Source organism: Photinus pyralis, unplaced genomic scaffold (assembly GCF_008802855.1).
Source record: "Photinus pyralis isolate 1611_PpyrPB1 unplaced genomic scaffold, Ppyr1.3 Ppyr1.4_LG5, whole genome shotgun sequence".
Taxonomy (NCBI): Eukaryota; Metazoa; Arthropoda; class Insecta; order Coleoptera; family Lampyridae; genus Photinus; species Photinus pyralis.
The window spans coordinates 27,041,996-27,064,206 of NW_022170596.1; the positions used below are offsets into that span (position 1 = coordinate 27,041,996).

The 22,211-nt window shown below is 34.0% G+C and overlaps 1 protein-coding gene across 2 annotated transcripts in view; it reads right to left on the minus strand.

The window, feature by feature from the left end:
- Positions 1 to 16,553, minus strand: part of LOC116172790 (multidrug resistance-associated protein 4-like) — a 64,377-nt gene extending 47,824 nt beyond the window's left edge. Inside the window, exon 1 of one of the 2 annotated variants that reach the window (XM_031490057.1) lies at positions 16,230 to 16,553. The gene's annotated coding sequence lies outside the window, so the exon portion shown is untranslated. Of the gene's footprint in view, positions 1 to 5,064; positions 5,193 to 16,229 lie in introns of those variants that run through there. The other variant, XM_031490056.1, reaches the window with a different exon arrangement.
- Between the last annotated feature and the right edge of the window lie 5,658 nt (positions 16,554 to 22,211).

A 22,211-nucleotide genomic window follows, 5' to 3' on the forward strand; every position in this document is an offset into this window, starting at 1 on the left:
TACATATAAAGTATGCTATGGTTTTAATGCTACATTTTTTTAGCATTATCCATCGTTCCTCTAAATGGGGTTGAGTGATATCAAAGATTAAGAAAATCGAATCTCAAAGCCTTCCCCATAAATTTATTGTTGTACTGTTAAAACACCTATAGTTTCGGCGATAATCGCCATCTTCAGGTGAACTATAAATTATTAAACTTACAAAATTATCGCCGAAACTATAGGTGTTTTAATAGTAGAACAATAAATGTATGGGGAAGGCTTTGAGATCCGATTTTTTTAATCTTTGATTTAATGCTAAACTATTTTCATCATTAATTGCTTATTAAATGAATACTTTTAAATTAACGTGTGAATTGATCACGTGCCACTTACTTACTCGTAAGAATAAAACTGGATTAAATAAATGTATTGCTCTTATATGGCTTTAACGCTGAACCACTTTGTTTATTAATTACTTGCTAAATTGCAAATTTTAAATTAATTTTTCCATTGATAATTTGTTAAATAAATGAAAGTTGAAGGTGCCATTATGCTACTATAATTTTAACGCTAAACTTTGATCCTATTTTGAGTATATTTTAACAAGTTATTAATGGGGTACTTGCAATTTAGTAAGCAATTAATATGAAAGAAATGGTTTAGCATGCCCTCCATAGCGAGAATAAATTTATTTAAGGAACTTTACTTTTGCGTACACAATTTATCACAATCAATTATTTCAAAACTTTGTAACAAGTATAACGAACGAGCTCCTGGGTCGCTGCAAATTTAATCAGTTCTTCCTTTGGGCGATGATAAACATAATACTGAAAACAGAATTGGAAAATTCGAAACCGTTCGCGAGTTATCATGTACACAGACCGACGGACGGACAGAAAGTCCAAAATCATGAACTCACTTTGGAGTTCGGTAATAATATAGAAGTTGTTACCATTAGATTAACAAAAAATTCTAGAATCCTCGTGTGTAATTTATTTGAACTACATTTACCCGATTTGGTGGGTTTAAGATTAAGGTAGCACCTCGGGTAGCACATTCAAATTGAAAAAAAATTCTGCCAAATGAAAGGAATCCACACTGAAGTAATAAATACCTAAACATTTTCACAAAATTCAATGGTTGGAGGTTATCAGACATTTTTCGGTGAATGAAAAAAATAAAAAAGTTAATAGTGGGATTTTTACTAGGGTTTTTTAAAGGATGAGGGGTAATTTAATAAGGCCGTTGTCGGAGGAGGTCATTTGGGAGATGAGAAGTGTAGAGAACAAAGATACAAGAAAAAATTATTTTTAGAAATGGTTTTTTGGCAAAAAATCTTTTACCTACTCGATTTAAATAGGAAAATTTTTGGGACTATAGCCTTTACTTTAATAGGCCCTTGCATCTCCAAATTTTTAGAGAAAAATTGTTACTCAGATAACAGTGTTTGACCATACCTAATGAAAAAATAAGAATATTTATTTCAAAAAATGCCAATAACTCAAAAACTACCGGATATAGATAGGTATACATAATGTTAACGAAAATTCCTTAGACTTTCAAGGATTCAACTATAAAAAAGTGCATGAACTTGAAAGGTTTAAGAGATATAAATTTTTGAATGGACCATTGTACCTTCAAATTTTTATTGAGTATTATTATTATTTGAACCATAAATTGTGCCATTGTGTATTGTGTTATAATCTTTTCTGTAATAATTTATTAAATGATTTGGTTAAGTGGAAGAGCAGAATTAAGTTGCATTACTTTAATTTTGAAATATGTCATTTAGTTTTTTTTTTACTGTAATTGTGTGTATGTAACTTAATAAAAGACATTATTATTATTATTATTATTATTGCAGACATACTATGTCTAAAAGTATGACAGATATGTACCTACGCAAATCATAAATTCGATGGATTCGGTATAAAATGGGGCATTTATAGAAAAAAATAGAAAATGGCATGTCGCGCAATCGTCGATTATGGGCTGTAAACCAAATTTCAAGTTTCCATTTCAACTGAAAATTTGAAAACTTCTAACGAACTACGTGGGAAATCTCCCTACTAAAACGATTGTCTACATCCAGAAGAATGGCAGAGGTGAGGAGGGTTGCAAACAGTTCTTCACCAGCTCACTCAACCAAGCGGAAGTGAAGGTGCCACCTGGATTTATTCGCCCACGCATTTACTAGGTGCGACACCACCTATGCCCTCTTCGGGAAGGGGAAAATGAGAATGCGGAATGACTTCAGACAGAATCAAACCCTAGTAAACCAAGCAAAGGTTTTCCTCCACCCAGATGGCTCACACCAAGTCGCAGCAGCCGGCGGCAAGTGCCTAGTTGCCCTATATGAAGAAGACGAGACGACAGACACCCTCAACGATGTATTCTTCCGTACTTTTGTCAAGACAGCAGCAAATACCTGCTATGGGGAAACGTGCCAGAACGCTGCCCTTATCATCATCGAAGAGGACAACCCTAGCGATTCACCAATATGGGAGTCCATCGAAAGTGACGGCCCAGGGCCATAAAAACCAGGCGACGATTTTGAGTATGCGTCTATATTTGATTGATTGACTGCAATAACACACAGCAATCTAGATACGGGTATGTTTCAATTTTAAATGTCACGATTAAGATTAACGCAGCAATTGTTTTTTTACTTTCCTCACTAGAAAGGAAAATCACATTTTCTTCACCCTTTTTGGAGACGAAAGTAAGTAGCTGTTTCTAAAGTAGTTTCAGAAAAAATACGTTTCACCATTTTCCATTGGGGTAAAAAGTGTCCCCGCACCTTTTTGACGCAAATACACGTTTTGAAGCACAAGGAATACGAATCGAACAAAATTCGAAGATGTCGGTCTGTCGGTCCGTTTGCACTCTCATTTTCGGCTAAACCGATTGGAACCAAATTTGGTACCCATATTCTTAGATATAAAAGGACAGAATTGCGAATGATTTTGAGAGAACTACGAGGCCTCCAGACCCCGCTTTGCGCTTAGTTTAAATGTAACAAGTTTTCCTACTATTCGTAGGATCAGTGGTTTAGCCGCAATAAAAATCTAAAACTCTAATTTTAATTTCTTGGAAAAAATAGCTTATTTCCAAAGTGCTGCAATTCGATAACTCATTGATCTACAGAGCTCCCGTTGGGCCTACATTGTCACATATTTAATGCTCTTCGGAAACGTGGTTTTCGTCGGAAAATGCATAATTTAGCAGATAGGTATAGAGCAAACATTAGAAAAGTGCGAAAATTTCACGGTTTTTCGTGTGTTACACTCTTTCCACAACTTAAGAGTTGCAAAATTGAGTATACACTACCCTACTGGGCCCAAACAACATATTAAAAAATTAGAGATACATGATGTTAGGTCCGAAGTTGGCACCACTTTGGAAGCAGGATTGATCAAACTGCTTCCTGCCTCTGTTGCTAACTTCCTTCCCAGCAACACATTGGAGGCAGAATCGCTCTAACCTTATTCTGCCTGTGTTGCTATATGACAAATGATGGTGAAAATGTAAATTGTTTGAAACACAAAGACTTTCTATTAGATTTATTTTTAAAAATGAAGATGTGTATGCACCTGAAATAGGAAACAGAAAGGCAAAGTACTCAAATAGTTAAGTCTCCAGCAAATCTCATCGAAAAGTGACAATTTTGTCGGTATCAGAATAGTTGTCTTCAATTTTTAAAAGGTTTAAACAGTGTGCGAATTAGGATATTTTCTTTCGCCCCCTGGTGGGGCGATTTTAACCTTGCACTAAGAAGCAGGAGAAGCAGGATTATAACAGCACATGCAGGAAACAGTTTGATCAATCCTGCTTCCAAAGTGTTGCGAACTTCTCGGACCTCATCGTGTTTTGTTGATTTACTGTCGATATTGACTGGCCTGTTAAGTCGCTGGTGTAGGCTCAAAAGCTCGCTCAAAAAATACAGTCCCTACAGAACAGGAAAATAAACAACTCGATTCCTCAAAACCTTCCCCATGGATTTTGAGGAATTGAGTTGTTTATTTTCCTGTATGGTTCATCACCCCATTTAGAGATATGGATCAACCAAGAGTATTTTCCGGTTACTACAGAATCTTACCAATCAAATGTTTTGAGTTATTTAGCTTTCGGCTTCTTTTAAATTTGGTTCATAGATAAGGCAACTAAAGATGAACTTGATCAAAGAAAAGTTGTGCAGTTTACGTTCGTCTTGTCATTTAAACTACCCTTCACTTTTACAGATATATTGTGAAGGTTTGCAACTAAGTGTTAAAAAAAAACTTTCTGTATAGGGGTCGATGGGGAAATTGGGGGTTGTAAATTTAAGGCAAAATGACCTATGCGGTTGGGTGGCGTTTACAACTATTTTGGATCAATGGATGTAAGGAAATATTTATGCAAATCGAAAAAGAAGGAATAAAACGCAAAAGGCGGGCCGGTCACTTGCGATAATGGAAACATTTGAAAGATCTAATTGCGTCGATTGAAAGAGATTACACAACGCAAACGTCATAAGTAAACTAATGTCAACATTTCTTATAATTTCAACCTTGAGCAGTTGAGCATCCCCCAAACACGCTTAATCTGTGCCGGATGTTTTGTGAACAACGATAAACTTAAAATACAATCGCATCACAATCGTCAATGAAATTGTCGTTCTCGTTCGAATTCCAATTCCCAATTTCGAAGGCATTTTTATTACGTCATAACTGCTAGATTGGAGCGAATTTTTTGAAACTTTCAAAATGCCGACAATCGGCGGCGGAATGCTACCGCATTTCTAATAAAAACTGAAAGGCAAAGGGTATCAAGTCAATTTAAATTTTAAAGCTAGGGCTCATTCATTAACAGTAATTATTATCCGTCAAGCAATCAGTGCATCGGATTCTTTTAAATTATAATAAGTTGAACGTTTGATTTCGAAGGACGAAACAATCCCGGCCAATTTTCCCACGTTTTAATACCGAATCGCGCGGAACGGAAAAGTTTGTTTTTCTAATTAAAAATGCGATAATTAAAACTGTATGCAGGTCGACCACATCCTTAGCGCCAGTATGTAATCGCATCGAAAAATTTACTTACAATTGTGATTTGTTTTAAAGCACTCACTGCAAGCGGGTAGGTTTTTACGAAGAGCGCGCGCGCGCTTTCAAATCACGCTATAAACGTTCACACTCGGCGGAAGCAGAAACCGAACTGTTTTGTGTTTTTACAATTTTTCAGATTCTTGTCAAGCGATGATATCACGTGAAAAGTGGGGAGGATTTTCGGATTATGTTTGTGCAGTCTCATTTAACAGTCGGTTACAATAATACAAGATTATATTTATTACTCAGCATCAACAATATAATTTTTTTGCAAGTCTTCTTAATGATTGTGACGCTGCTAAATTTGTGTAGGATATCGTGCAGATAATAAGTGTTATGTTACTATAAAACAATAAAGACGAAAATTGGTACCCACAATTAAAAATATATTTACAATAGAAAACGCACTGAGAAAGAAAATGGGAAATGTGTTTGTTTTGTAGTTATTTACAATTTATATAAAATGTCGAGTCCCAATGGTTTTATAATTTATGTTATTTGCCTTCTCCAATTTCTGCATATATTTCAACTAGGAGGACGGCGGATTAAGTAACCCGTACGTTTAGATAGATACCATAATAGTTACTACAATTTCTTGATCTGTCCACATGGCAAAACTATATACATTGCATGTTACAAACATATTGTACGTGGGATGACGGATGTTGCATATCCAGAGAATGTGGAAAAGTATGTCGCCAATGTCCGATGTATGTAAGGGATATACGTTTGGCAGACTTCACATAATACATACTATATACGTGGTGAATGTCTTATGTATATTCAAGTATATGCATCAGACATGCTTTGTATGTTACCAAGCAGTAAGCATATTCCTATAATATAGGATTCAATAGGATATTCAATGTATAGTGTACATTCAGAATGGATGTTCTATAGAGATTCCTCTAATATTCAAGAAGCTTCCTAGCATCTATACATAAATAAATTCTTTCTATTGAGTGAAGTTTTCCGTTTATCAGGTCTCTTAGAATATAATGGAAATAATAAATACCTATTTGCACAATGTCCTTAAACTTTATTGGCAATGGAACACCGAATGGCTAATAAGAATCTTACTCTAACGACTAACTGAAGCATCTCCAAAATTTATAGCAATAAAGCTTTGATTTCACTATCAAGGAATATTCTATATGCAATGCACTTGTCTTTTGGCGATGTTATTTACTCATCCTGTATCACCAAAGCAGATTCGGCGAAAATTCAACGGGACCAAAACGCTCGGATAAGATTCATCTATGGCCTGAGGGGTAGACGTGGCATTACATTACAGAAACTCTACGCAGCAATAATATTTTATGCATGGAAGAGGGACGATCTCTTCATTCCGCTGTATTCTACTGGCGAATTTTTTTAATGAAAGCGCCACAAAAGTTACCTCCCGTTCTAAATCCCGACCAAGAAATGGTAATATCGTCAGTTGCTAGTGATACCTAAGCACCGCAAGGAAATCTTCAAAAGATCTTTTATTATACTGTAAAGATCTACATGACTCTATTCATACTGATGCATTTGCAGACGATACATATAACGTTGATAGGATCAAGTCAAATTTAACAAGTTAAAAAGTAATCGTAAACGATTTACATAAAGCGCATTTCCACTTGCATTCATTTCCTATTTGTAAGATGCAACTTTTGTTAAAATTGTAAAAATTCGGACACAAATATGAAAGATAGCGTTGCGCATGTGCAATCCATTTTTGACGTGCTACTTCTATTTCAGTTTATAAGAAGAGTTTCATTTCAATGCTTTTCTAAATAAAAAAGTTGGAACTGCGCATGCGCAAACCTAAGTTTTGAAGCTAACGTTAGATTTTCCTTTGTTCCAAGTGGCTATGTATCGAATTTCATTTAAATCCCTCCATAAATAAGAAAGTTGGCACTGCGCATGCGCAAAACCAAATTTTGAAATTGGCGTTAAATTTGCTTTTATTCCAAGTGGCTATGTATGAAATTTCATTTAAATACTTTTATAATTAAAAAAGTTTGCAATTCGGTTTATAAATGGTCAAGATGCGAAAAGGGCACTGTGAATTTTGAATCGATTCGACTCAACTTTTGGCATTGCGTATTATATGGCTAAAGCTATGCCAGTATTGAATTTCATGCAATTCAGTTCATAACTAACAGAGATGTAAAGGCGATCGGACATTTCTAAACAAAGTTATCGTTCACACGGACAGATAGAGGGACAGACAGACAAAGGAACAGACGGACAGACCAACAGGCAGACGACAGACGAACTCTATGATCGTTAATAAACAGCAAAAGTGTAAAATTATGGAACATGTAAAAAACGGTTTTTTGTTTTTCTTACAATAACTTTTTTGTAAGCGGTACAGAAAAAATTCCTTCCTTGGTGCAAGACTCGCCACCATAACGAACCAAATAGCGAAAAAAAGTAGAACAATAGCTCTTAAGATAAAAAACTAGTAGCGTCTCAAAACGAGCGAACGGACGGACGGACAAAGTGGCCACAATAGCGCATTTTTTTATATTTTTGTGGAAATGCGCTAAAAACGATGAAGACATATGGTTGATGGGCTAAGATTAATGTAATAATTTTGCATTTTATAACTATCAATGAAAGTGACATGATTGAAAAACCATTTACCTTGCACGACGCTTTAGGGCTTAGCCCATTTCCATGTCTTTTCTAGAGCTACCTAGGGCTGCAAATGAGCTAGAAGGTTTTGTAAATGCCCTACAACGGTCTGAAAAATGGTTGGAAAATCGTTTATAGCATTATCATTACCATTAGTTCTAGTGAACTAGTGAAGCTCAGGATGTTTTCATTGGTTACCAATGCGCAATAAACCTTTGTTTAATAATAATAATCATGTCGTTTATTATTTATTTGTTTCTATTAGCTATTTCTTAATGATCTTTGATAGTTAATAGTGAACTAATGATGATGATTATTGTAACGTTATTTATAAATTCGGGTTCGATTTATATCAATATTTATTAAACAAAACTAAAACACTATAAAATCCGTACAATTTATATCGATTATTTATATAACACACTTCGCAATTTATATTTCCGCGCTCGATGTTTACGTACTCGATCTCGTTCGGTAGTAGACTGCCGCGATGTTCGGTCCGCAACCATTTATACACGCAAGCAATGTAAGTCCAGAACATTCGCGCAATTACCAGACACGCTGCAAACATCCCCACCATCGCGCGTCTAGAAAATTCCAGAGCGCCAAAGGCGACGTCATGTCTGGAGCGTTTCCGTTACATTATATTAACCCATCATTATATAGAATTTAATAACAAATTACTTCCAAATCTCGTAGAATACGAACGGTTGAAACTTTGAAAACATTCAATATTCACTTTAACAAATTTTAAAAGTTCGCAGATATACAGATCGCGTGGGATTGCATGGGTAACTTTCTTATTATTAAAGATAGAGAATTGGTTAAATGGACAATATTTTGCAGTTTTAAATGCAAAAAAACTAAAATTGGTAATTTCCTTTAATGTAGGTATTATATCATCGAAAGTACAAGAGATATAAAAAAAAGTTTTATATAAAAGTTACTGTCTTTGATACGCCTAATTTAGAATTGATATCCTACCTTTGAGGAACATTTACAAACTTCCTAAAGTTAAATAGGCGCCATATTGGATTTTTAGATTATTTGATAGATTTTTTAATTCTCTTTTCAACGAGCTATCATACCATATGATTAAAAATAAGATACCAGCTAAACTTCTCGCCAGGAAAGATTGCCGGTCACAGAACACTTGATCCCGGTCTCCAATCTACGTTTTCCTAAAGATGTGAGCGACTTCCGGGATAGTATCGTGTCAATGTTGAACAAAAAGATTTTTCGTTCAACATTGGCACGATCCTATTCCGGAAGTCTCTCGCATCTTATGAAAAACATAGATTGTAGATCGACACAAGGTGTGCTGTGACCGGCAATCTTTCTTGGCGAGAGTTATATATCAACGGTTTTTATATTTTAATCAAGTAGGCTGTGATGAATTTTAAAAAAACAAAACAAAATCTATTCGAGGCAACAAAACAATGACAATAATTACATCAGATGTTTAAAATATTAAAATTACAGTCAGGGTTAAGTGGTAGAGCAGGGCTGTGAATTTCGTCACTAGCTTTTGAACTTCCCCCTTTTAGTTGCCTACATTGTATATATGAATGGTAAAGAATATGTTTTATCGTAAAAATAACTGTACGTGATTAATAAATGGCATTTATTATTATAATGGTTAACATTCATTTCACGCAGACTGCACTAATTTTAATAAATGAAAAATTTGTTGAAATTTATGCTTTGTGTTTAGAAGTAAATGTGGATTTTCACACCTGGTTTCTTATATCAATCGCACTATCTATAATAGGTGTGAAATTTAGCATGTTTTGTATTATAACTTACTTTTTTTATATGGGAATGTTGATTAACGTTCGATGTATGTGATTACTACGTTCTGGGTCTGTGCATTTAATATGGTTTTTATAGGTTTTACGATGGGAAAATGATAAAATAATAAGTTGTGCCAAAAGATTTGTTTTAAAGACGTAGGTGAGTAGGTATCTTAATTCTTAATGTAGAAACTTAAACAATGAGAAATGCAAAGTAACGTTGTTTCTATCTCAAATTCAAATTACTTTATTCGCCCAGTCGATTACTATTGTGTAATACAGAGCCTACTTACTACCAGATCTTTTTCAATAATCTGCGATGCCATGGAATTTTCTAAAACAAAAAATATCCAGTTATCAATTAGCAGCAGGGCGAAATTGATTTTATGATCGACTTGGTTATTGTCTTGCAGTTAATGGTGACTTATTCGAACATTTATTGTAAATTGTTATATTAGGAAACCGTTTGTAGTAATTTGGTCTTCCTTTATGTTGAATTCGCTGTTCTAAATATAATACTTTTTTATAGAATTTCATTTGTTTTATAGCAGACATTCCATGGCATGACGGATATTGGCGTAGTTTTTGTATTATAAAATTCCATGGCATCACAGATTATTGAAAAAGGTGCGGGTTTTATTTTTCCAATTTTCCGTCTTTATATGAAAAAAATTGAAAAGTAATACGAGTGATGAGCGTAAAAAAATGTTTCTACAAAAAACTTTAATACATTTTTGCTCTAAAATAATTTGGGGATTGAATTTTACATTGAAATCTCTATGATGAGTTACGCAAGTCACCACCCTGTATAGTGAAACGTATACAGGCTGATTCAAATTCGAAGGCCACCATGGGGATCTCGGAAACTGTACAGAGATAGGTAGGTAGTATACATTTGGCAAAGTTGCGTATTTTGATGGTTAACAAAATGCCGTTTTGAAACTGAAAAAATTCCGATTATTTTCGGAGATATTCGGAAAAAAAAACAAAATTTTGCAAAATCGATTTAATGTTTTACTGAAGTTATTTAAAAAGATATTTCAAAATAAATGACACATTATTACGGTCACGTCTACACGATGCTAGTTTTAAATTGGAGGACTGACGTTTCGTCTCTAGTTAACCATCATCAACTTGGTTTTTTCTTATGGAAGTCATTTTTACTTTTTGTGTCATTTGATAAAGCTTTTTTTCTCATTTCAAAAGTGTGGAAATGCAAGGAATAAGTTTGGATTAGTTATTTAATTAAATATAGGAGGGTCTATAAGCAATTATGTCCGTTAATCTTAATTCTCTAAGCATTTGCTTAAATAAGTAATTGTATCCAGCTTAAAGATAAATGACTTTGCAATCCTGGTAATTGATCTAGATAATGTCATCATAATAAATGCGAAATTTCTTGCATGCCTATAGACCAGTTAATTTTTGCTTTGTTTCTCATATTTATCCATCAGTAAATTGGTGCAATCTTTGATATTGTTTAATTGTTTTTATTTGCAACTGGTGGCGACCGTGGGTTCCATTGAAGATGGACACGACCAACTACATTACTTTCGTCTTTAGTAACATGCTGTTTTCCTTTCGTTTTACAGATTTTTTCTTTAATATTACTACCCTTATCAAACTAAACATGATTTCTTAAGAAATAGGTACGTGCCAATCTAAACGTGGAAAATTAATTTCTGTTTCGTGCCTGCCTTAATTTTCCTTCTGATCCATTAACAAAAACCAGAGATGTTTGTGTTAAGTGAAAGGGTTGGGAGTTATGACCGTTGAGTGAATAAGGAATCCTTCACTCAACGTTGTTTTCGTAATGTCTGTACATGTACTTAATATTGGTCAAATTGTAAAATTGAAAGTTGATCAAAACCTATTTCAAATTTTCCGGAAAGCACTTCTAGTCCGAATTTTACCGGATTTAATTTGCAGTAGCAACGTATCCTTTGCGGTCATTTTACGTTTATGTAGTATGCACAATACTACCAATAACTTATATTCCAAGAAGTCGAGGGAGGATGAAATTTATATTGGAAAGAAAGACGTTAACCGGTTATGTCTATTGTAGGGCGGCGATCAGTATGTCACGCACGATATACTGTTTTACATAGGTACCTAAGTGTATAGGTGTGATCTGTCCAGAAAAAATATGTTTATACATTCAGTCACATTGTTTTTTTTAAACCGGGCCTTATAATGTGAGATGAATTCTAAGTGGTAGTTCGAAGAGGAAGAGAGATTGTTAGAGCTGAGAATTCCACTTACCCATAAACATGAACGTATAGAATAGTGTGTTGAATTTGAACACTTTTTTTTCCTGTAAATGCTAAATACGTTTTTGAAATGAAATTGTCCTGATTTTTGTGGTAATTTTCAACGGGTTTGATTCCAAACATTCTTTGACAATTAGAAGTGGTGTGAATCACTCATTAAAATAAGTAGGTACATACCACCCGTATACAATAACAATAGAATGATGGGCATGTGTACTTAGAAAGGAATGTCGGTGATAAGCACCATACAAATAGTTTATTGTACACCTGAACTATAATTTTTCTACTATTGTGCACAATATCACCTGGAAAAGCGATAAGAAAGAGTGTCATCAAACGCATCTTCATCTTTTAGATGAGCCAAGGCGACCAAGCGCATCAACCTAAATCAAAATTGATTACAAAATGAAAGCTAAGAAATTCTCAGTGCAGGTGTTATTTATTATTACGTAGTTTACCCTGCAATTTTCGAATACAAACACAGCCACGCTGCGAGCTAATTTTAATGCACAGGTTAACGTGTCGTATCAATTTCCATGCCAACTGAAAATTGCACCTTCAAGCTACCATATTTCATCTTCGATACGTTTGAAATTACTGTATCGGTGATAAATGAGTAGTTAATCATTTTTAATTGATGTCCAAGTACACGGTTTTGATCGTCTTCGGAATAGCCTGAGAGTGCAAGAGGACGTTTGGTGTAAAGAGCAAGGAAAATGAGATGTAATTTCGATTACTAAAGCCTTTGACGTTTTGATTAAGTATAAGTTTAGTACTTTTGTCTTGGTCGTTCGTTGGTTAGTTCGCAATTTTGAAAAACGCAGGATAGTAACTAATTTTTAATTGATTTGATGAAATATCTTCATAACCAGAAGAAAGATTTTAAATACAAGTTTGAAAATTTTGCCTGTAAACTGCAGGGGGATGTAACAATGCCGAAGATGAGAGCGAGCCACCTTGCAGTTAAAAATTTACGTGCTGTTAACGTAATTTCAAAGGACGTTTCTTATATGATTTTTAATTAAGAGAAAATTGACAAGAAACATTGCTCTGAACGTACAAAATCGAAAAAATTGGGAAAATACTGTTAAAGACGTCACACCAAGTTACTGAAGAACAGAACATGCTTTTTTTGCACTTTCAAATGTCATAATTTCAAAATGGTCACGTAGCGAGTGTTGTTGATTTTGGGAAACTTTGAAGTCAACGGAGCCCAAAAGAAAAGCAGTCAAACGTCAAAAATTTTGAATAAATTGAAAATCCCCGCATCAGGGGTTTATCACATGACGTAGATTTTGATGTAGATTTCGAAAATGCAATAAAATATAGGGTGTTCTATTTAAAATAAGAAAGTGGTTATCGACGTCCGGCAAAAACCGGAAGTGATGATATTTTCTTTCAATAGATCATGAAAAATTATATGGTTATGTAAACTTTCAGATTTAAATTATCAATGAGAGCCTGAATACTTTTACGGTAGGACTTGAAACACATCGGACGCAAAATCTTGCCCGTGCCCCTGAAATTCCGAATTTATATTCAATTTGCCGCTTACTAATTAGTAAGTAGGTACTTGTAAACTAAAAATCTAAATTTGTAAGTAAATTTTTAAATTTATATTTTTTATATTAAAAAAAACAATTTTGCGTATAACTATTTCCAGTCCATAATGCGTTCTCATGGAGCTAACTTCACGAATGTCTCAAAGCAGACAAACGGTTAAACATATTTGTATTTCTAAGTAATAATTAGTAAGTCGAAATATGTAATTATAGTTTCATATTATTATTATGTATTATTACATTATATTATTATACAGAGTGGCCCAACGAGAAGTATACAGAGAGCTTTTAGGGTATTAAATTTAGAAATTTCGAAAAATCCTCGAACACGTCAATTTTGTATTCGAGGGGGACAACTTTTGGAATACAAATCACGAACCCAAGGTCTTCACCCCTAAAATTTTAAATGGAATCCTATGGCAAATGGCACATTATTTGAAAGCCAATTTAATCGTGATTACTAATCTGCTTTGCTTTTTAAATTCTATTGATTCGTTTCGGAGATTTTCGCATTTGAAATGGTAGTTTAAATTTGGCAAAGTTGCGTATTTTGATGCTTGAAAAAAATGCATTTCGTTTTTATTTTTTACTGAAGTTATTTAAACAAAATTTCAAAATAAATAACATATTATTATGGCAAGATGCTAGTTTTAAAAGTAGCATCTTGTAGAAGGAAAAAAGTGACCATAAAAATGTGTCATTTATTTCGAAATATCAATTACAAAATCAGTGATACTTAGTATTTCATTTGGAAATTACTTTAGAATTTTTGCCTTGAAGTTTACAATGTTTTTCTTATGGCAATAAGTCCATGGCTTGCTCGAAATGATTTTATTGTCTCGCATAATTACCATTAATATTGCCATAAGGAATACACTGTAAAATTCAAGGCAAAAATCAATATTGATTACCAAATGAAATACTTTAGTCACTGGTTTTGTAATATTTTTCCCTATCGGGTAACGTAAAAATTCAATATGGCGTCCATAATAATTATTTACATAAGAGTCAGAAAAATTACACATTACTGGCGAGGAAATATTGAAGTACAAGAACCCTTTGGGGCCGAGTACTTTAATTTCCGAGTCAAGTAATGGTAATGTCATTTTATTGACGAGTTTTGTATTAAATTTTACCCGAAATCTTATCAATATAAAGAGAAAGCAACCAAGATTGCTTAATGAAGTAGCTCAGGTTGAAGTTCTTGGCCAATTTGCCATAATTCCCTCAATGTCAACATTAAATTTTTTTGTTAATTATTAAATTTTTGTTAAATTGTCGTAATGAATATTGACTTTATTGGTACCACTGGAAAGCATTTTTCAGTAGCTTTTCAAGTATGGGGTTACTATTTATGATTTTTTAAGAGAGGGGACTGGGGGGTTAAGGGGGGGATTGTCACTCATAACGTCATTCTGGTTCCCCCTTGATACCCCCGAAACTGTTTTGCGCGATTTTCAATATCTTCATTAGTTTGGATCATATAGCCGACTGCAAGATTTAAAACACCCCGTATGTATAAATATACAATGACCATACTAAACATTGGAAAAAACTCACCCTGTATATATTTATATTTTATAAGCATTTATTCCGTAATTTCCTATTACTATTACGTATTACACACATTATAAATTATAAATATGTTGATCTATGTATATCTTTTCATCAAATAACAAATATACCGGGTGCTGATTCGACCCTTCGCTAATAGCAATTTACATGTAAAATCGCACTTTTGCAGTTTCCTGCTCCCCTGATTATTTTAGAGTAAAAGCATAAGAGATCAAAGTTGTTCAGAATTTAAAATGCTATATGATAGGTATTTCTTTTCAAAATAGTACGAATGGTAGAAGAAAATGAAGATATAAATTAGTAACCATTAAAAAAAAAATTTAATTCAGACTTCATTGTTATTGTTCATTTGTATGAAAGATGTAAAAGATTGAATCATATTTGAGAAATGCATGAGAGTAAGTAATAATAATAAATCTATCAGATTCTCAACAGTAATTTTGCAATAAAATTCGCAATTATTCAAATGACTATATTCGTTACATGCAAAGAACAATAAATATAGCGCCCATATTACAACCATAAAATTAGATACCCGCACATGTACCTACAGCAAAAAAGTCAGTATGAAATTAACGTACGACCGACATCCCTCGAAAGTCGAAACTCTTCATGCCGCAACGAGTAATAATTTAACCATGACTTTATTGCAGTCATTCAAGTGAAGGTTAAGGTGCCTTTTTGAATTCTTCGTTCCGCTAAATTTAGTTGACCTAGGAAAAGAGACCGACTTATGACAGACGAAAGAAATACATCGACGTTCCTTTGCAATTGCCAGACGTATTAAATTATAACCCTGGTAGTTAACCGACCCCTATCCTATCCTTGCCATTCTCTCTTGAGAGCAATTGTATAAACCATTTTAATTATATAGTTGTGCTTAATTGTCCCAAATAGAAAAATTAATTCCTGAATCCTAGCAAAATATAAATTATGTTTAAGAACATTCTTCTCGCATGATTATTTTTAATAGGAAATTTAACCATTACTTACACCTTTATTATAGGTATAAGTTGTTTAGTGGTATTCAAAACAGATACTCACAATAAATTATTCATGGTAAGTATTTATTATTCACACATAATATTGTTTAATTTTGCATAATCGTGACTATAAAAATTCGCCTCCCTATGTAGGTATTTAAGTTGCAAATTTTAAGAAAGACAGCCTATGTCTACAGAGCATTATGATGCTCACATGCAAACAAGTTTTGTTATAAATTATCCCTTATACAAGGGTACAAAAGTTCTTTTCATTGGAAAGGAGAATTTGTTTCTCCTTTAGTCATTGAGAACAAATTTTAAGTAATCTTTTCTTCTCAATAGACCTTACCTGTACTAAATTAAGGCTTCAATTGCGAGTGGTACCGTCTTTGTAATATCATTACTGGCAAAGTCGTCACACTTGAACAACCATTTGCGCATATATCCATCCCTTCCACACTTTTTCAGGTTTGTTCTCCTCACTCATATCCGAGGTCCGAGTTACCTAAAAAAATTGCAAAATTACTTGTTTTGCATTACTCATTAATCGCTCGATAGGTTTCTAAGAAATTCGCGATCCAGATTCTTGCGTAATTAGGAACAAGGCTATAGCAGACTGCAGTCGAGGTGCCAATGAAGTGCATCTTTTGGTAACTGTTGTATATGGACTGGTAACATTAATATCCTTCCTGAAATTTGAGCTGTTAGTAAGTTTGTTAACATTAAATGTATATTGAGAGTTTGAAATAAAATTCATGGATCAATTTACGTTTCAACTTCAAGCACCTTGGGACAGGCAATGTCGAATAGATTTAATTAAGTACAAATATTGCGTAAAACAAGAACACATCAAGAAAGATAGTCGAAAAAAAGCGAATGATGAAGATCAATCCAACATAAGATTTAAAAAATCCTCCCACATAATAAAATACCACACTTAAATCAAAATTCCATTCCAAGTGCTCTTGGACTAGATTCCAGACGCCCTAAAGAAAAAAGCGGAAGTTGCAGTAGGGGCGTAGGGCGCAGAGCTGGGTAAAGCCCTCTTGAAAAGGGCTTGAGCACCGAGCACTTTGTTTTGATAAAAGTGCTTGCAAGCCCTAAGTACTTTTATGTGATTAAAGAGCTTGGAATTACCAAGCACTTTCTAAAGTAATTGAAAATACAAAGCACCAAGCCCTTGGAAAGTGCTTGAAGCCATTTAAAGTGCTTGAAGCCATTAAAAGTGCTTGAATCACAGTAATTGACAATATAAATTAATATAAATATAAACAATATAAAGCACCTTTCATATTACTGGAAACCAGGGTTTCTAGTCTATAACTTTTGATTGAGAAGTCTGATCGAAAAAGTACGAATTGATTTGGATTCTACGCACCCAAATTAATAAGAAAAAGTGTTTTCCCGAGAAATTTTGGTGTAGTCGATTTTTGGTAAAAAAGGAAGGTTATACACTGCCTTTTTTTGAGCCCCGAAAAAAAAATTGTCTCAGATCGACCCGGAAAAAATACTTTCTTATAGAATGTGGCCTGTAGAATCGATAACTTCAAACAGTTCCAAGATTGGGCTACTAGTTCAAAAGTTACAGCCCTTTGAATTTTTTTCGAAATTGGTTTCTAGTCTATAACTTTTGATTGAGAAGTCTGATCGAAAAAGTACGAATTGATTTGGATTCTACGCACCAAAATTAATAAGAAAAAGTGTTTTCCCGAGAAATTTTGGTGTAGTCGATTTTTGGTAAAAAAGGAAGGTTATACACTGCCTTTTTTTGAGCCCCGAAAAAAAAATTGTCTCAGATCGACCCGGAAAAAAATTTTCTTATAGAATGTGGCCTGTAGAATCCATAATTTCAAACAGTTCCAAGATTGGGCTACTAGTTCAAAAGTTACAGCCCTTTGAATTTTTTTTCGAAATTGGTTTCTAGTCTATAACTTTTGATTGAGAAGTCTGATCGAAAAAGTACGAATTGTTTTGGATTCTACGCACCAAAATTAATAAGAAAAAGTGTTTTCCCGAGAAATTTTGGTGTAGTCGATTTTTGGTAAAAAAGGAAGGTTATACACTGCCTTTTTTTGAGCCCCGAAAAAAAAATTGTCTCAGATCGACCCGGAAAAAAATTTTCTTATAGAATGTGGCCTGTAGAATCCATAATTTCAAACAGTTCCAAGATTGGGCTACTAGTTCAAAAGTTACAGCCCTTTGAATTTTTTTCAAAATTGGTTTCTAGCCTGCTGGAATCACTTTAAAAAACACGCTAGAAACAGTACTTCCGCATCGTAATTATACTGGAGGAATTAGTGGTTTTATCGCTAAAGTTTTGCTTGTCCAAATTTTCGTTTAAAGCGATTAGGTAAACAAAAAAATGTTGTTATCGATACAGTACTCTCCCCGTACCCATGGGTAATGACTAATGTAGAAGTAATAACTGCATGTGCTATAAACTACAAGAAAAAAATCCAGAATGTTGCTCGGAAATTCCTTGACACTTGTTACTTGTAAGTACGTACCTACCAAGACGTATCTTCTGAAATAATTGAAATTAGTGATAGTATGTTAGGTGAAGAAATGCACAGAGAACATTTGTGTACTTTTAGTATGTAGGTAATAATTCTTAATTACAAATATAAAAGGACAATAAAAGATAACAATTCCTTATAATCAAAGTAATACAGATATAAGGGTTAAGACTTAATTAAAAAAATAACTTGCATACCAAAATTTAAACTTCTACTATTCTTGGTATTTACTATTTTGGCGGTTTGATGTTATTTTCTGGCCTCTTATAAAAATGTTTAATTTAGTGGCAAGTGCGTGGTAATTAATTAGGTACTTTTTTTGCCGTTCAGGTAATGTATTTTATGTATTATATACGCGGCAGTAAATTATCTGATTATACCTATCGTAATAACTATAACAAAACTTAACGTATGCCGGTATGCCCTAAATATGATAGGGCAGCGTTAATAAATGGCAGAACTATTACCTCTTCCTTTTTTTGTTCGCGAAATCGTACGACCCCTTTCACAGGAAACCACACAATACGAAAAACAAGAAGTCAACAGTGAGATGTGCAGACTGCAGACTAATCACTAATGAAGCACAGAACACGTAGGTAACGTCAGAGTAGGAGTGAAGGAATGAGTAAGACTAAGGGTTTTCTAAATTCGTCACCTAATTCACGATAAGAGCTTCGTTATGAAAGTGCTTGAAGCTCTTTGTAAGTGCTTGAAGCCCTTAAAAAGTGCTTGAAGTTCTTTGAAAGTGCTTTAAGCTGCTTGAAGCTCTTTATAAGTGCTTGAAGCTCTTTATAAGTGCTTGAAGCCCTTGATAAGTGCTTGAAGCTCTTTAGAAGTGCTCGAAATTGTATGAAAGTGCTTCAAGCAGTTCAATAAGGCTTGAAGCTCCAAGCACTTTTAAAAAGTGCTTGGGAATTGAAGCACTTTTTCCTGAATTAGAAAAGTAATTGAAGTCACAGCACTTTTTCAAAGCACTACCCAGCTCTGGTAGGGCGCTCCCGTGAAGTTAACCATAAAAATAAACGAATGAACCAAACCTCGTTATCAATGTACCCTTTCATTTCTGGACAAAATAGTTCCAAAAAATCATAGCCTACTTCACGAGAACACCAGAAAGACTTTCGTTAGTTTAAATGGGTTTTCGATTATTGAAAAACTGTTAACCTATAACAGGTGACGGATTAGTGTCACTAGATTTGTTTAAAATTCGACTGTCATAAAATCATAGCCGACTACTAATTTGCCGACCTGCGTAGGCATGGCTGCATGTGATTTTATAGTGGGTTGAGTGGGAGAGTAGCTAATTAGCTAACACTCAGCCCACTATAAAATAAACACAATTAAAGAAAAATGGAATCAATTCAATGAAATGGGAATAAAGTAGAAACTGTTAAGGATAGCTATAGGAACATGTCTATCAAAATGCAGTAGTAAGAAAATGGTTATTTCGTTTAAAAAAAGTGAGCTTTTAGTTTAGCTAAAGCTCCCAAAAAAAGCACTTTGTATATTACTGTGACCTATTTATAATATTTTTGAGATTAATCATTAAATTATCCTCGATTGTGACGTCAATTATTGTTTATGTTCTAATCCCTATCCAGTATTTTATGTACCTATCTCTTTAGCTTTTCAAGATCAAAACAAGGATTTCTTAGTCTGTCTTGTTTCCCCCTTTTGGTAAGTTTGTCCCCTCTCTTTTGAAAGTGACTGAAGTGGCGCCTATCCGGATTAGTATTACTAAGTAGGTACTTATATTTCCTTTTTCTGCATAAATATGATAGATACATCTTAGAAGATAAAGAAACGATGTGTAGATTGAATAAAGTAGAGGCCCAAGAACAGACCCTTGAGGTACCCCGGATCGAACGAGCTCAGAACTTGAAATTCCTAACCATGATTTAACCCGCTGATATCTATTTGTAAGATAAGAAGAAAAGAGTTCAATTACCATGTCCCCAAGGCCTATGTAATGTAAAATTGAGAACAACAGTTGATGATTAAGCGTGTCACAGGCTTTGGCGTAATCCAAAAACACTAACGCAGCAAACTCCCCTTTATCGATAGCTCTGGAGTATGTTGTCAGCAATGTCCAAAAGAGCGGTGAAACTATAACTCTCGCCAAGAAAGATTGCCGGTCACAGCACACCTTGTGTCGATTTACAATCTATGTTTTTCTTAAGATGCGGGCGACTTCCAGAATAGGATCGTGCTAATGTTGAACGAAAAGTCTTTGACACGATACTATCTCGGAAGTCGCTTACATCTTTAGAAAACCATAGATCGTAGATCGGGATCAAGTGTTCTGTGACCGGCAAACTTTCCTGGCGCGAGGTTTATATAGCCTTTTCTAAATCCAGCTTTTTCGATTTTATTCTGAAAAATTAGATGCCCTATGATATTGCATATGAAAATTCTTTTTTTTAAAATACTTTTACTTTCATCATTTATTTGGAGTAGGACAGTAGGTCCAAAACTGTTGCATAACACTTGACTTTTTATGTAAATGTACTCGCCATCAGTGTCCAGTCCATTGAACTGAACGGCATTTATAGAGCCCCATACCGGTTTCATTTTACAACCCTGCATCAGTAATGCACTGATTGATTTCGAACATGACATTTATTAATGCATGCGTTTTAACGGCTGACATCGCACGCTTGTATTAATTAAAATAACATTCCGTTTATCCCACACTATACCGTATGTTCTTAGCATTTGAGATGCCTGTAACGGGTGATGAATGAATCAAAAAGCGCCACCGCTATATCATTTATTTGCAATTAGCGCGAAACCATAATTTTGTTGCACATACCCATTCGTGATAATAACACACGAACTGCAAGTAATGGTTCAACATTTGCTTTATTCATTTACATATTCCCTCCTTCACTGGAATATTAAATAACTATTAGGCTTTATATGCCAAAGACATTTTTCCCAATCGCGCGTATAGGGAATAAAAAAAAACGCTCTCTGACTTATCTTAAATCTCTTGTAATTGCCCCTAGTGTCTGAAATAAAAAGAAGAAAAGACAAGATGCTGACGCTTACTACTTTAAAAATAAACGACCTATAAAATTAAAAATCTTTTATCTTTAGACGCTATTAAACTTGTTTGTAATTCCCATAAAAACGCAATGTAACATTATTATGGTATAAGTAAATTGTTTAGCCATCTCTGTATCAATTACGTGCATGAATTCTATAATATGTTTAATATCATATTTTTACCTTTCAAATAATTGCACTTATTGCATTGTTTATAAATAACCAACTGAAATAACCCCGCCTCATCTACCCAAAGTTAACAAAAAAGTATCAAAAAAATGTGTTCCTACTGTTGTGTATGGTGGCACTGGCACTGGCACACGATTGTTGTTGTTCATATGGTAAAGAATATAATCAGAATATTAAATTGTCATTATTTATTGTACGTTGTCTTTTACACGTATGTACCTAAGTAAATGAGCCCAGTGTGTTAATTAGTAAAACACAACATTTGGCGACGAGTTTTTTAATCTAAAAGTGTAACAAGTTCAAAAGTAATGTATAAACTGGGTACCTAGAATAACGAAGGGGATATGCCCATTATACTACCCTTTTATCCGAGCTACCATCAGAGCTGGGCAGTATTCGATTTTGTAAATACTTTTTAGTATTCAAATTCTTTAAAGTATTCAAATACTTTGTAATTAAATACTTTTTTTCACTACTAGCATTGAATAATAAATATGAATTATTATTTAATGCTGCTAGTAGCCCAATCTTGGAACTGTTATGGATTCTACAGGTCACATTCTATAAGAAAATTTTTT